General features: G+C 44.7%; 1 pseudogene across 1 annotated transcript in view; it reads left to right on the top strand.

Moving 5' to 3' along the window:
* Positions 1 to 13425, top strand: part of LOC144120447 (Na(+)/citrate cotransporter-like) — a 60153-nt pseudogene that overhangs the window by 38042 nt on the left and 8686 nt on the right. The window contains exons 10-13 of the transcript XR_013312441.1: positions 1246 to 1353; positions 2353 to 2530; positions 10709 to 10870; positions 12796 to 12933. The product of XR_013312441.1 is annotated as a Na(+)/citrate cotransporter-like (transcript). The remainder of the gene's footprint in view (positions 1 to 1245; positions 1354 to 2352; positions 2531 to 10708; positions 10871 to 12795; positions 12934 to 13425) is intronic.

Consider the following 13425-nt stretch of genomic DNA (forward strand, 5'->3'; position numbering starts at 1 on the left):
TGTATGCCCCGATGTTTTTTCCGAGATCAAAGTACCCACCCCAAGACATAAAAACATTCAACAAACTGCGAATATTTATTTTAACTAGAAACCAAGTAGAATTTGTATTACGAGTCTTACTTTTAATATTTTGGGAAAGCTGGAAGTGGTTTACATTGAACCCTGTCTCCAAAAGTATCCTTTTTTTAACAGGGGTGTTCTTTATCAACACCCGCACTTTCCTGCTCCGTTTAAACCAATATTTGCTTTAAAGAACAGCAGTTCAGAGTCTGTCGATCTTAAAGGCAGACTGCGGACAACTCCATCGAGTTATTTTTCACAATAAGTATTAGCTCTCCGGCTCTTTCTGGGTGGGCTAAAGTTTGTCTGGCGGCAAAACACGCATTTATTGGTAAGAAAATTACATTTATAGCTGTTCCCATTTCTAGATGCAAACGTGTGACGTCTACACCAAGAAGGACTGGTTACCATCATTTTGGAGTGAATTAAAGTGTAGCGTAGCCTCTCAGACCTGCGAAAAAAAAAAAAAAACTCGGTCTGCATGCTCTGCATGCACGCATTTTAGTTGAGAAATCGGCCGGTGGTGGCGGCACCTGTCTTTTCCAGCTTAAAAGCTCCGTTTTTGGTGAGGGTGGTCTCTTCGTCTGCAGAATGCTGTAGTCGATCGATGCAGGGCATGTCTCTAAGTTGTGCTTCCGTTTTTCACTGTACTTGAGGTTATTCATGAAGCAAAAAATTCATCGTGCGCTTAGCAGCTACCCTTCGCAAATGTGATCTAATTACTTTGGCTGCCACCGCGTGGCGCGTTACAGTGAAGATTTAAAAATTGTTGACCGAGTGCCTGGAGAAAAGATGATAAGCCGCCCTGGCGGGGCGCTTTCCCGAATTCCTGACAGTGTAGTCGTAAGTTACATGCAAGACAATAATCAGCCCTTTCCCTGAAAGAATGAGTTGTTATCGATGGCTAAAAAAAATAAAATCAAATGAACTCACCAATAATTAGCGTCACAGATATTTCCGGTGCACATGCAGACAAAAAGTTTAGCAAAGCTTAACGGTCAGAAAATTTGAAGAGCGAGCTTGGGCTGCAGAATCGGATTCCGACTTTCTCCTTGCTCAGTCTTTCTGTTATTCGTGTGTTGGCAGCGAGCTGCAGGCACATGAATACACGTACATAGTAGTGACTGCATATAATAGGCATGTCTAATGTTTGTAAGTCCCTCGCTTCCGCCTGTTGTATTGCAGCTTTCCGGAAATGTGTGTCACATTCCTCATGACATCGATGATCCTGTTGTGGTTCACCATGAAGCCTCAGATGTTCCCTGGATGGGTGGAACTGCTTCCTTACGACAAGTGAGTGTTGCACTATTTCTGCATTTGGGCATCATACTGCTGAGAGAAAAAGGTCTACGAAGGGAAGAAAAACGTAAAGGCATTTAACAACATGCTGAAAGTACAGGACTTTGTACAAAAGAATAGCAGATAATAAAGCTAGAACATCAAAAAAAGGGGTTGCTCATGAAATGCAGATACATTTTTCTACGGCGAATGTCGTCATTACTATGGTGTCAGACTTCTATGACTGTCTGCTCTAAGGCGACGCCCTCAGCTGTGGCTTACGCCCATCATTTGGAATAGCGTAACAGTGTAATCGTATTTTTTTTTTCATTCGTAATGATCTCCACTCGGGGTCAAAACTATTAGCCCCTTTTGTAGCCCGACCAATTCTGTCAACTACGATATATTCCCTGCTATGCAGTATCAATCTGCTCTTTTGCTCTTAACGGAACACAAAGCATACATTGTCAACACAACGTTCTCGATACCATAAGTGGACTTGCCATTTTTACTATGGGTCTGCATGCTTCGCGAACAAAATTATGCTCGGGAGAGGCCTTCAGTAACACCTCCCAGTGGAAGGCACATTCAAATTCTGGATACGATTAGTGGCAGTGTCATACTGAAGTCATAATTTTGGGGCTTAGAAGCCATATCTGTAAATCCAGTCGAGCAGGAAGGACGGCAGGCTGTTCACAGCATATCCGCTGAATTACAAATTTCGAAAATTTCAAATAAAATTTTCCCGACAACTTGGAGTTATCTAGCACCGAATGCTGAAATCTTGCGAAGCGAATGACAATACAAGTAGTTCCAAGCTACGCTTACAAAACGCCAGATTTGCTTAGGAGACTCGACGCTTGCATACCTGCGCTGGCACAATGGTGTGCTTGCCTCTGTGCTGCGATTGCGAGTTCTTTGAAGGGTGACACTCTGGCTAAGGAGACCTTTGTGGAGTCTCCAGAATTTGGTTCCTCACTCAGCTGGGCTTCGCTCCCCCCTCCTCTCGCGCAGGTTCATCAAGTCTTCCGCCCCGGCCATGATAGCCACATTCCTGCTGTTTGTGATTCCCAAGGACCCCCGGAACCCCAGGGGTGGGGCCCTCATCACGTGGCGCGAGGCCAGCGAGCGGGCTCAGTGGGGGGTCATGATTCTCATCGGCGGTGGAATGTGCCTGGCCGAAGGGTGCAAGGTGAGCATGCATTGCATGAACTCAGTCAGCTACCCGCGCATGCGCACCATGAAGTACGAAGCAAAGGGAGGCAGTTTTATTTTCAAATTTCTGCATTGATCCGAAGATGGGCAGATTGAACGCGCGCAGTCACTGTTTTTAAAATACTGGATGTCACGAAAACTTTCAGAGCTCTTCGGAATGACTCGAGTCCTGCTGTAGACCTGTAGCAGCAATAAATATCACCAAGAAAAAAATGTTTTCGGCCCCGATTGAATTTAATTAAGGTGGTGAAATAGAATCGCGCACAGGATAGAGCAAAGATTTCTCCCTAAATAAGGAAAGTCTCTGTATGAGTGAAGAATCCTCGAATACTAGAACCGTCGGGCAATTTCATCGCGTTGCAAGCACGGGTGCCCACCCACAAGTATAGAATGAAAGCTCAGTAAGAAATAAAGCAAACAGGGCTACCAGATTTCGCATGCAGTCACAGCCACCCTCCTTTTTTCAAAACTGAGCGCTTAGACGAAGTCTGTTTCAAGTTTCTGCAACGTTGCGCTCGCCCTAGTGAGAAACTGGGTGTAGGGAGCAGTGCACGGACTTCGTGATTAGAAAGAAGTTGATCCTACCACTTGGGTTTTTATCGTATATCCCTGGAGATATCTTTAGGTATCGTCATCAAAGCTATGAATTGAATAGTCAAGTAAAACCTTACAAGCTGCTAAGGTTTACTCCTGAAATCTTGTAACTGAGATGATATGAGAAAGAGCGAAACCTTCAACGCTGCTGCATAGTCCGGGACGTGAGGTGCGTGATGCCCAATTCTTAATGCAGCGATCTATGAGCAGCTCACGGCGTTTGTCGTAAACAAAGCTAGACCATGTTTCTAGATTACTGGCTTGGTCGTAAACAAAACTAAAATGCTACAAATTAGATACGCACGACAAATTATAAATGGCTTTCATAAAACACTGTAACTAAGACTTATAATCCCTGAAGCACTCTACCTCTACACTGAACAACTACTGCCAATCCTGATGTCGGCATTTCAGTCTCTTTACATTAATTAAAACAGAAGAGTGAAGATTTGTGCCCCATGTCTGCATTTACTTGTGATGAACAGTTGAGAATGTCACCTCAACAAAATGCACTTTCAATGCTCCTTACATAGGGATCCCAACAGGAGAATATTGCAGCATTTATTCTTTTACCCGCTATTGAAGAAGGGTTCCAAATACCCTGCGTGACGTCCGGTACGCACGCTAATACTCAAACGGGCACAAACCATGCAAATATGCCAGGTAGACGCAAACCAGGTCACAGTTTTGCGCGCAAAACTTGAAGCACAAATAGAGAATAGTATTGTCATGCATCTGCGCGCCCTCTTAGAAACAAGCGGGATGCAACGCTTCCATGACGAATGCATCATCTAGAAAAACTCGAGCAGCACATAGTGGGTGCAGCCACGGCGTTTCAAAAGGCGTGAGCTTGAGATAGCTACGCATTACTGTAAATACTACTTCAAATCCATGTAGTTTTTCCTTCAAGTACAGCCCGAACAGCACAGTAAAGAGGTGGTTCTTGATTGCAAGTACCCTAACCTAACGCTGCTAACCTAACCCTAACCTAAAGCAACGAACGCGCTCAAAGTAGGAACTATTCAATGAAACAATTAACGTCCTCATCAAAAGGCGCAGCCATAATAACACAGCGCGAACTGAATTCCATTCGTGGCGCAAATAAGTACCGAGTTAGATTGGCGTTATCATAAGGTAGCGGTCTGAGAATAGAAACGCATGCAGGTTTTTCGCGGTGTTTGTACACGCTGTTCATTCACGTGGGCAACGACTTTTATTCGACCATCACAATGTAAGCATTCCACCAGCGCCGCGCTTGATTGCAATGTTGACAAAGGTCCCGTGCTCTAGTCTAAATGATTACAAAACATTTCTGGTGAAATGCTGCTGACCACGACGCGCACCAAACGAGCGTCCACATGTACATACAAGCAATGCGCACTTGAAGTTGAAGTTTATTTCTCGCTCTTAGTGGTACAGGTATCACTGGGAGAGAGAGGACGCAGGGAAAAAAGCTGCTTGAATGCAGCTTGAGAGGCACCCTGCGCCCACATTGCCAAGGCAACGTATTGCCTCAGTTGTTCACAAGACAGCTACAGGTGAGGCAGTCGAAACAAAAACTAAAGTATCAACATGAATTAAATATTTACAGTAGCATTTCAACATTTAGCATCATAATCAGAACAAAAAGCGATATAAATACTCAAAACAAAAGTATCACATCATCCAAGTGTACAACATAAACAGAATTCACCCGCGTTAGAGTTTTATTCACAGTTAAGAGCAAGTTCAAGCTAAACGTCTTCAAAAAGATACAAAATGGTTCTTAGGCTCTTCACTGTGATATCTCATAGCGATATACTGTTATTTTATATAATGTTCAGGTATTTTGACAGAATAAAAGACAATGATTGCATGCCGTATTTGGTGCGATGAAGAGGCAATGACCAAGGAAAATGAGAGCGGGTATCATAGACGGTTGAATAGCGAGATATTTTTAGAAGCGAGAGAGTGGTTTCATTGTTAGTAATAACCGCAGTTTTGTACATTGATAGCAATCTGAAAGGAAACAAAGAACGGATCTTTAGAATGCCAAATTTAATGAAGTATGGGCGTGTGTGGGTATGCCACGGTACGTTTGCAATAAGTCTAATTGCCCGCTTTTGCTGTTAATATTTTGGATATGTCGTTCTGGGTCGTCGTTCCCCACACTGTGAGACAGTATGTCAGTGATGGGAGAAAGAACGCTTGATAAATAAGGACCTTTACTTGAGGTGGAAGCGTGTTCCTATATTGGCAAATAAGACAGTTGTAGCGATTTAGTTGTTTCCGAACATGATTGACCTGCTCGTTCCAGGTGAGACACTCTGACAAGATTACTCCTAAGCATTTTATGTTTGGCACGATTGCAATCGTTTTGCCTCCGAGTGATAGGGTGAAGTTGCTGTGAACAGTTTTGTTTCTTGTTCGCAATAAAACGGCCTTCGTCTTATCGGAATTCACTTTCATATGGTTATTTCTCGACCACTCGTGAAGATTCTCCAATAACTAATTGGCTCGCGAAAATAATTCGGTTTCTGTGCTACCCGACAACAGTGCTGTAATATCGTCAGCAAAGCCCACAAGGTCCACGGCAGGGGTAAAAAAGATGTCATTGATGCAAACAAGGAATAATAAGGGCCCCATTGTGCTGCCCTAGGGAACACCAGAGAGAAGTGGCTCAAGGCTCGACAACTTGTTATTGTGAGCAACCGTTTGTCTGCGATGAGCTAAGTATGATTTTAGCAGAGACAAAGTGGCTCTCATAATTTCTTAGTGTTCCAGTTTTTGCGGCAGCAGATTATGGTTGAGCAAGTCGAATGCCTTTGAAAAATGGACACAAATGCCAGGGATCAGGCATTTCTTCTCAAAAGCTTTAATTATTAGTTGTTTTTGTTTAATCAAAGCTACCTCTGTCGAATTTTTAGGTCTAAAGCCGAAATATTGGTCCGACAGGACCGCATGTTTATCTAAAAATTTAGTTATTCTTGAACAGAAAATTTTTTCTAAACCCTTCGATAACAAAGGCAGGATTGAGATTGGCCGGTAGTTTGATAAGTTTAATGTGAACAGCACTCTCAATGAACAGCATTTCACGGTCCGGACAGGAGATAATATAAAGTTAAAAACGTAGATGTAGTGCACCTCAGAACGTGAGTGTGCGTTTTCCGAGGCGCAAAGTAAATCGAGCTCATACGGCGCTTACGCATAGTTCCATTCCGGCCGCCATTCACGGACTAAGCGATATTTCTGGCTGCGCATCTACCTTGCAACACGAAAAAGCCGGTAGACAGCTCGCGAGCAGCAGCATACCATCAAGGGTTTCGCACCGTTTGCCTTTCCGTGCGTTATAAAAGACACAGTGGCACATACATAAGCGGCATCCCGCTGCTTGTAACGCAGCTTACAAACGGGGATAGCAAGTTTGTCGTGCGCAGATAATTTGTTCTGCACACACACCTCCTCTTAGAGTAGTTCAGGAGATTAAAATAATAGAACATAATCGTGTACGCTTACCGAGGGTGGACGATTTAGTTGGATTTCGTTCGAAGCGTAATCGGCGTAATCCACGGCAGAACACGCCGACGACACCGACACATCCGCGCACACAGTTGCTTGCAGCCCGAATGATTTTCCGCCTTCTCGCTGTAAAATGGGTTAAACGTGAAACAGAATCCCGTTTCACTGTCGTATACGTTTACCATTCACACTATTGAAGTGTGTAGTTTGATCTTGTATCCAAGACCGCACAGGGAAATTGGTTTATAAACTTAAATTATCCACTCGCGCTACAAGAACCGCTTAGTTTTCGCGAAAACAAAACCGCAACCTCATTGCTTTGTCCATACGCGCCGCGTCTCCCAGCGAATAGATCGTAGCACGCACACTTTGCGAATAGGGGCCGCTGCGGTGGCTGAGTGGTTACGGCGCTCGGCTGCTGGCCCGAAAGATGCGGGTTCGATCCCGGCCGCGGCGGTCGAATTTTGATGGAGGCGAAACTCTAGAGGCCCGTGTACTGTGCGATGCCAGTGCACGTTAAAGAACCCCAGGTGGTCGAAATTTCCGGAGCCCTTCACTACGGCGTCGCTCATAGCCTGAGTCGCTTTGGGACGTTAAACCCCCACAAACCAAACACTTTGCGAATAATGGAAAACTTGCAAAGCACTTAGCATTTTTTGTTTGCTTGTGTTTAGAAAACTGGCATGGGCGACATCAGCATGTCACCGGCTCCGAAGCAGCAGGTATATGGAGCGGAACGAAAAAATACTGCCGCAGTGATTGTTGCGTCGCAGCACTTCTCCACGTGGATGCGAGTGGCAAAGATATAAATTGCAGGTGCTAATCGCGCGGAGCACCATGCTCTTAGAGACACTTCTAACGATGTTTCTAAGAGATGGGCACATCCTTGAGTTCGCACTCCCGTCTTTCCTCCTTTATTTTCTGAAAGTTTTAAATCGAAATATGGAATCGCCGACGAAATGTTTCTGATTTAAAAAAACGATCGAAACATGGAATGGAATTGTCCCGAGCGATTCCTTCAAAGGAGCGCGTGTTCGGTTGATGTAGTACAGTTTGCGGGCACCCTTACTTTCGTAATGGCGTCCTTTCCTCGCTTTACCTGTTAGAATTAGATATTCTTAAATTGCATGCACAGTATACGGGACAGTATGACAAAAAGGACCTTTTGAAGGCTTATAAAAACAATATGCAGGAGGGCGTGGCACTGCCCTCACACAATATTTTATTTATTCCCGGAATAGCGATGGAGGTCGAGGACACTAGCCTTAGTTGCGGTCACTCTATGCGGTTACCCTCAGCATGCAGTGCGAAAAAAAATTGACATTGTTCTGGACATAGTCTCAAGGCAGTGTACAGATCGTATACAGTGCAGCGAGGAGTGCATATGGCAAATTCTCGCAGTTCATGAGTGGCAGTTTACCAATTTTCCTTAAGAGGAAAGTGTACAACATCTTAATCTTACCGGTACTCACCTACGGGGCAGAAACGTGGAGGCTAACGAAAAGAGTTCAGCTTAAGTTAAGGACAACGCAGCGAGCCATGGACAGAAAAATGATAGGTGTAACGTTAAGAGACCGGAAGCGGGCAGAGTGGGTGAGGGAACAAACACGGGTTAATGACATCCTAGTCGAAATCAGGAGAAAGAAATGGGCTTGGGCAGGGCATGTAATGCGAAGGCAAGATAACCGCTGGTCCTTAAGGGTAACGGAATGGATTAAGAAGTTTGCAGGCAAAGAGTGGATGCAGCTGGCAAAGGATAGGGTCAATTGGAGAGACATGGGAGAGGCCTTTGCCCTGCAGTGGGTGTAGTAAGGCTGATGATTATGATGATGGTGATAAAAAGAAAAGTAGTTATAGACCTCAGTCTATAGTTTATAGACTGTCTATAGACTAAAAGGAAACTAAAGCGGGTATATCCTTCAGTCTTTAGTCTCTAAACCGTCTATAGAGAAAGGAAAATTGAGGCTTTATAGGCTTGAGTCTACAGATAGTCTATAGGTTAAAGGAAATTAAGACGGTTGTCGACTACAGTCTATAGTCTATAGACCATCTATAGACAAAAAAATTAAGGCGGTTATAGATTTTAGTCTCTAGATAGTCTATAGGCCGTCTATAGATAAACGAAATTTAAGGCTGTTATAGACCTCAGTCTACAGATAGCCTATAGACCATCTATAGGCAAAAGAAATTAAGGTGGTTGCGTCTTTAGTCTATAGGTAGCCTATAGATCATCTATAGGGAAAGGACATTAAGGTGGTTATAGACCTAATATATAGACTGTCTGAAGACAAACTTACTGGCGCGGGAAGGGTCACATTTTCTTCTTTCTTTCTTCTAGTCCCAATATAATCTTTGTCTATAGACAAAAGGAAATGTCTAAAGGATAGCTATAGAGTCTATAAAAATTCTGTAGAAACTCTATAGACCATTTTTATAAGGGCCCTAGCTGCAGTAACAAGTGCCAGCTATGCTGTGACGGTGCCGACATTTGCATATACCGCATTTTCTTTTCAGCTTTGATTTCTATTTCTCTGTCTATTGTTGTCTAGAAACTAGGTTGCTAAAAACCTAAAGGGCAGTTTGTTATGACTTTATATCGTCACATGGCCTCCCTCGACCAGGCTTTCAAATAGCTTTCACCTTCCACATGGGCAGGTTGCTCGCGTTTCTGTGGCCAGGTTGCCACCTGCCAGGGGGGAGTTGAGGGTTTTGAGTACGCTTCCAAATCACAAAACCTCTCTCGATCAATCAGGGAGGCTCATCAGGGGAGGAAGTGATCACGTCACAAGGTCACGCGACTTCTGTCGACTAATCAGTGAATTTCGAGACGCCTGACATTCGCGGGATCTTGGTGCCACGACAACTCTAATGCAATTGTATTGAAAGCTCTTTTGCATCTGTCCTCCCAGACGGAGCCTGTTGCGCCTTTTAGGAGTTCACAAGCAGCTTGCGCTCCCACAGATGCCTGCACGTTGCTTGACATTGCATTCGAACGCTTTTCTGGAACCAAAGAAGTGAACCGAGAAATATGCGCATTGGTGACACTGTATTTCTAAAGTCTCTGATGCCTCTGCAGCGATTCGGTAGCCTGTTTTACAAATTTGATGCGCAATGCAAACAGCCCCTGTACGATCTCACTTCCTGCAGCAGAGCAAAAATAAACGTTCGGTTATCACGAGCTCCACGTGTGCAGTTAGACGCAAGCGTCTGCACTGACTAACACTTGTCCTCTCTCTTTCCTCATTGGTCCTCGCTACAACCCTTTTAACGCGATAGCATTAGAGATAAAATCTTAAGCAAAATCTGCCGTCTGATATCACAGAATTCACTCACTGGTCGAAAGGGGTCATGTGGCCTTGTAACACCATCAAACCTTCCCAGCGTGGCAGGTGGAAATTAAAATTACGATTGGTCCTGGAGGATTGCGTTACCTTGTAACGGCATCACAATCTCCCCAAAATGTTGTGAGCAACCTACTTTATAGATAGCAGCCTAAATAGTACAAGAGTTCTTGTCAAGAGCAAGGCTGAGCTGTCCGGTCTAACGAAATTTGCTGATTGGCCGAAAGAGCTATGACTTCACAATGTCACGCGGCCCAAATGCACCAATCACAGCTGATGTTTTGAGTGAGCAAATTCAAAATGGACTGAAATGTAATCAGGAGTTTCTCCAAGCATTGTTGTCTAAATTGAAAGGGGGGCGGGGATGTTTGGGTGGAATAAAAGCGGCAAGCATTTTAGTATTCTTTAGTGTTGTTTATGCGCAGTGCAGGATTATCAACGTTTATGACTAGAACACTCATCTCAAAGATTACGAAAATTCCCTGTCTGTGTGCAGCCCCCCTTCGGAGTGTGTAGGGAAGTCACAGAATCTAATACTATCGCATTCCACACTTGAGGTGACCTAAGCGACCACGTAACTTTTTAGGTTTCTAGCATTCTGCAGGCCGAGCTCTCTGCCCATCTTTTCATTACTTTGTTACCTCTTTACAGAAGGGGTGAGTTCAAGGTGGCCTGAATTTACATAATCGGATGTCCAGTAATTCTTTCCTTTCTTTTCGCAGCAATCGGGCCTGTCGGCGCTACTCGTAGAGCATGTGAAAGTCCTCGGCGAGCTGCCTCACGTGCTCACGGTGCTGGTGCTATGCTTCGCCGCCTCCATGTTCACGGAGGTCACGAGCAACACGGCCATCAGTTCGATACTCTTGCCCGTCGTCTGCGAAATGGTATGGCAATGAAATGAGAAAGAAAAGCAATCATCGTTTCGTGTTGTACATGTATTGTAAAGGAATGAAAGCACGTATTCTGTGCTGTTTCCAGAAGCCTCGCCGCGGACAATTGTAAAACAGGCACGAGCTTAGCTCTGCAGACGTCCTGGAGCCGCCGAATTATTACCCCGAGACTTTCGTGGCCTAGTTAAAGCTAATGCATGTCTGCAGCAACCGTTGCTCTCGGAGAACCTGTTTAATGATCCCTCGACCGCGACCATGCAGTGATGCCGCGCCTTAGGGACTAATTGCGAATTTGCGCTGGCGGAGGTGTCAGGACAGCTAGACTGGCTACTGCCATGGTTTCTTTTTCATAGCGACAGCTGCTAGTGCCTCCCCTTCCGAGGTGATGGTCTCGTCTTCAGCTGCAGCACTTGGCAGTGGGAAAAAGACCGCAAACAAGAATCACGCGCTGCCGGCAGAAGGGGCACACTCCTGAGACAGCCGTCGCGCCCAGCTTTCAAGGCGAGCCACGAGTGGGCTTGCGCCAGCCTCTTTGGCAGGCTGTCGGGCAGACTGTGTTGCGCTCCCTCTAACTCATATGGCATAGGGAAGCAAGCGATAAAAGACAATGCTGTTGGAAAAGCTTTATGACGTGCTGAAGACCGCGAAAAAAAGCTGTGAACTAACCAAACCCCCCACTTGGTGCAGCGCAAGAATTCAATGCCAATTGAAATTAATTTTTTTTTATTTCACCCTAAGCATACATGTGTTCTGAAACAAAGAGCATGTTTGTAATGTTTCCGATAGCGTCGCCGCGGCGGAAGAGGCGCTGTGAAAAGAGAGCATTTTATTTTATCACTTCAAGGCATACAAATGGCTTTAAGTGGTGCATACACTTGACGCAAGCTGACACAGCAAGAGCCGCGCAGTGTATGAATTTATGCACACTGCGCATACTTGGGAAGATAAATATAAAAAAAGGGTGTGGGGAAAGACATTAACAGAAAACAAAAAAGTAAATTGACTTTGGCGTCAAGACTCCACAGCGCGTGCCGTACAAACTGTAGCAAGGGGGCGCTGCAGGCGGTCGGGAGCCGCTGGAGCCACGCAGGCGTTTCACAAGCCCTTCCGGCGCAACCCGTTTGGCTACAGCAGCCCTGTGAGTGACCGTCTGCGGTGGGGTCACCGCATTACCATCGGCTTGGCGCTCTACGCTGCAAAAAGCTTTTTCGACTGCCGGCATCACTTCACATCCTGTCGCTGAATTTTTGCATTACAATAGCATCATTTTCTTCAGAGGTAATCTGTGACCTCCTTCCTAAAGAGCTGGTCACCGGGGTATCAATGGTGAACACACTGAGAGTAAGTCATCCGTATCAAACTTATTGCATTACTCAAAGCACATTAACACTCCAACAGGTGCTAGCATTCATATTTCTGAAAATAAATTGTGAGTTTTAAAGCCGTGTTAATTTCTTATTGTTGCACTTTCGAGCAGAACTTGAAAAAGGGAGGTGAAGTTCAAGCCCGTTTTATGTACTGCCGTTGTACTGCCAATTTTTCTACCTAGTTCTGTTCTGTTCACCGTAGTGCATTTGATTTTGATTTTTCGCACTGTTCATTTGTTGCAATTATGTTCATTTCACGTGTTGCTGTCCCGCCGCATTTTGATACGTCTCTGTTCATTTATTCCGCTTTTCTAGGTTTGCTGTTCAGTTAGTCATGGCGTATCTGTATATTCCCTGTCACATTATGAATTTTTGCCACCCCCCTGTATAATACCGTCGTAGTGAGAGCCTTTAGGGGTCTCCGAATTAATAGGAAAAAATCTGTGACGTACACAAATTGTGTTCTATGCCATTGCTTACGACAAAAAAAAAAGGTAAATACCAGTCACTTTAATTTTTCTTGCCTTCATTCTTGTGATTGCTCTCTCGCAGGCAATCGCTATCGGAGTGCACCCACTATACCTCGCGATGCCAGTGGCGATAGGCTGTTCCTTTTCCTTCATGCTGCCTGCCGCCACTCCGCCAAATGCGGTTGTCTACGAGCTGGCAGAGCTAACCATTCCTGAAATGGTAAGGCTTCCATTGATCCAACGCTCCTTCTTTTAGAGGGCCATGTGGCCCTTGTTTTTCTCTTGTTTTCGCAGGCCAAGTGTTTCGCTTAACTCTGGTCATTGGTTACAGACTGCTGGTGTGATGGCCTGTTATGAATTTTGATGCATAGTACCAGTATGTTCTCCCATGAGGCTGCCATCAGCAGGCGCCGCTTTTATGTGTGCCTGTAGATTCTTGTAGAAGGAATTTATGATGATTTAGGACATACTAGGGCGAAAAGCTTAGTGATTTGGGTAGGTTTCAACTTAAAAGAAGCGCAAAAAAGTATTGTTTCGTTTTTTTTCCGTCAGTCCTTGTGCTTCTAGCTTTTTTTTTTTGAAGACCAAATAAAGATATATGATAGACCTACAGGAAAATTGGCTTCCAAATGCATCAGCAAATCATATGCTTTTGGCAATACTTGAGAAGTCACGAACCTGAGTGGTTATAGATGATGTCGTAGCTGTTAAA

Source organism: Amblyomma americanum, chromosome 2 (genome assembly GCF_052857255.1).
Source record: "Amblyomma americanum isolate KBUSLIRL-KWMA chromosome 2, ASM5285725v1, whole genome shotgun sequence".
In the NCBI taxonomy this organism is placed as follows: Eukaryota; Metazoa; Arthropoda; class Arachnida; order Ixodida; family Ixodidae; genus Amblyomma; species Amblyomma americanum.